We start from the raw sequence: 3,315 nt of genomic DNA on the forward strand, positions 1-3,315 counted from the left end.
ATTAAAGGCATCCAAATCAGCAAAGAAGAAGTCAAACTATCACTCTTCGCAGATGATATGATACGATATGTGGAAAACCCAAAAGACTCCACTCCAAAACTGCTAAAACTTGTACAGGAATTCAGTAAAGTGTCAGGATATAAAATCAATGCACAGAAATCAATTGCATTTCTATACACCAACAACAAGACAGAAGAAAGAGAAATTAAGGAGTCAATCCCATTTACAATTGCACCCATAACCATAAGATGCCTAGGAAAAAAACCTAACCAAAGAGGCAAATAATATGTACTCAAAAAACTATAAAGCAGCAGTGAAAGAAATTGAGGAAAACACAAAAAAAGGGGAAAATGTTCCATACTCCTAGATTGGAAGAATAAATATTGTGAAAACATCTATGTTACCTAAAGCAATCTACACATTTAATGCAATTCCTATCAAAATACCATCCTTTTTTTTTTTTTTTCAAAGAAATGGAACAAATATTCCTAAAATTTACATGGAACCAGAAAAGACCTCAAATAGTCAAAGGAATATTGAAAAATAAAGCCAAAGTTGGTGGCATCACAATTCCAGATTTCAAGCTCTATTACAAAGCTGTCATCATCAAGACAGTATGGTACTGGCACAAAAAAAGACACATAGATCAATGGAACAGAATAGAGAGCCCAGAAAGAGACCCTCAACCCTGGTCAAGTACTCTTCAACAAAGCAGGAAAGAATGTCCAATGGGAAAAAAGACAGTCTCTTCAACAAATGGTATTGGGAAAATTGAGTAGCCATATGCAGAAAAATGACACTGAACCATTTTATTATACCACACATGAAAATGGACTCAAAATGGATGAAGGACCTCAATGTGAGAAAGGAATCCATCAAAATCCTTGAAGAGAACATAGGCAGCAACCTCTTCCACCTCAGCCACAACAACTTCTTCCTAGGAACATCGCCAAAGGCAAGGGAAGCAAGGGCAAAAATGAACTATTGGGATTTCTTCAAGATTGAAAGCTTTTGCACAGCAAAGGAAACAGTCAACAAAACCAAAAGACAACTGACAGAATGGGAGAAGATATTTGTAAATGACATATCAGATAAAGGGCTAGTATCCAAAATCTATAAAGAGCTTAGCAAACTCAACACCCAAAGAACAAATAATCCAAACAAGAAATGGGCAGAGGACAGGAACAGACATTTCTGCAAAGAAGACATCCAGATGGCCAACAGACACATGAAAAAGTGCTCCACATCACTCGGCATCAGGGAAATACAAATCAAAACCACAATGAGCTACCACCTCACACAAGTCAGAATGGCTAAAATTAACAAGTCAGGAAAAACAGGTGCTGGTGAGGATGTGGAGAAAGGGGAACCCTCCTCCACTGTTGGTGGGAATGCAAGCTGGTATAGACACTCTGGAAAACAGTATGGAGGTTCCTCAGAAAGTTGAAAATAGAGCTACCCTACAACCCAGCAGTCGCTCTACTGGGTATATACCCTAAAGACACAAATGTAGTGATCCAAAGGGGCACGTACACCTGAATGTTTATAGCAGCAATGTTCACAATAGCCAAACTATGGAGAGAACCTAGATGTCCATCAACAGATGAATGGATAAAGAATAAGTGATATATATACACAATGGAATACTATGCAGCCATCAAAAGAAATGAAATCTTGCCATTTACAACAATGTGGATGGTACTAGGAGGCATTATGCTAAGTGAGATAAGTCAATTGGAGAAAGGCAATTATCTCTGATACGAGGAATTTGAGAGGCGGGGCAGGGGGTTGTGGGGAATAGGGAAGGAAAAAAATGAAAAAGGATGGGATCAGGAGGGAGACAAACCATAAGAGACTCTAATCTCAAAACTAACTGAGGGTTGCCATGGAGAGGGTGGTTGGATTATGGACATTGGGGAGGGTATGTGCTATGTTGAGTGCTGTGCTATGAAGTGTGTAAGCCTGACGATTCACAGACCTGTACCCCTGGGGCAAATAATACATTATATATTAATAAAAAAATTAATAAAAAAAAAGAATGGTCCATTTATACAATGGAATATTACATCTCCACCAGAAAGGATGAATACCAAACTTTTGTATCAACACGGATGGGCCTGAAGGAGATAATGCTGAGTGAAATAAGTCAATCAGAGAGTCAATTATCACATGGTTTCACCTACTTGTGGAGCATAAGGAATAACATGGAGGACATTAGGAGAAGAAAAGGAAAAGTGAATTGGGGTAATCAGAGGGGAGATGAAGCATGAGAGACTTTGAAACAAACTAAAGTCTGAGAAACAATAAAGGTTTGGGAGGGGAGGGGGTTGGGGGATAGGTGAGCCTGATGGTAGCTATTAAGGAGGGCACATATTGCATGGAGCACTGGGTGTGGTGCATAAACAATGAATCTTGTCACTGTCAATGAACACTGAAAAATGAAATAAAATTATTTTAAGAAAAAGAGGTTAAGCAAGCTATCAGCCCTTACCCAAGCAGACCAAAAAGGGCAGCATTGGCCATGATACTGTTAGGTGCAGGGGTACTTTCAGGCTTCAGAGCAGGCACAGCAGGCCTGAGTATCTCATTCAAGTTCTATTACAAACTTTCCCAGGAACTAAATGAGGATATGAACAGGGTTGCAGATTCTCTCCTCTCATTGCAGAGCCAAATAAATTCCCTAGCTGCAATGGCCCTACAAAACTGATGGGCCCTAGATCTACTCACAGGGGGATATGTGTATTCCTAGGAGAAGAATGTTGCTATTATGTAAGTGAGTCAGAGGTTGTGACCACAACAATCAAAGAATTAAAGGAAAAAATATTAACAAGAAAAAAAGGAATCACAAACATGGGGGAATCAATGTGCTCAACCAATGGACTACCTGGTTGCTCCTACTGATGAAGTTCTTGAACCTAGGTGGGGTTCGGTGGGGTGAGGTTCGGAGCCGATGGCTAAAGAAAGAATTCTTAAGACGTCTCTGGTGCAAAAAGGTGGTTTATTAGAGCACGGGGACAGGACCCGTGGGCAGGCAGAGATGCCGCTGCCCCGGGTTGTGAGGGTAGGCATGTTATATGCCCTGCTGTTGGGGGAAGGTGAGGGGAAGGGAGGTTTCAGTGGAGTTTTCATATGCTAAAGAGGGCCTACAAGGTGCCAGGATGTTCCAGGCCTGCTGGAGGCCTTGCCCTTGCTGCTGGATCAATGTTGTCTTTAGACCAGCCATTAACATTAAGATAGTTGGGAGACTTTTTGGTGGGGTGTCACAATCCTGCTATCAATCGTCTTTGTTAGTGAGATTTAGAACATTTGTAAGCC

This window comes from Mustela nigripes, chromosome X (genome assembly GCF_022355385.1).
Source record: "Mustela nigripes isolate SB6536 chromosome X, MUSNIG.SB6536, whole genome shotgun sequence".
Classification (NCBI taxonomy): Eukaryota; Metazoa; Chordata; class Mammalia; order Carnivora; family Mustelidae; genus Mustela; species Mustela nigripes.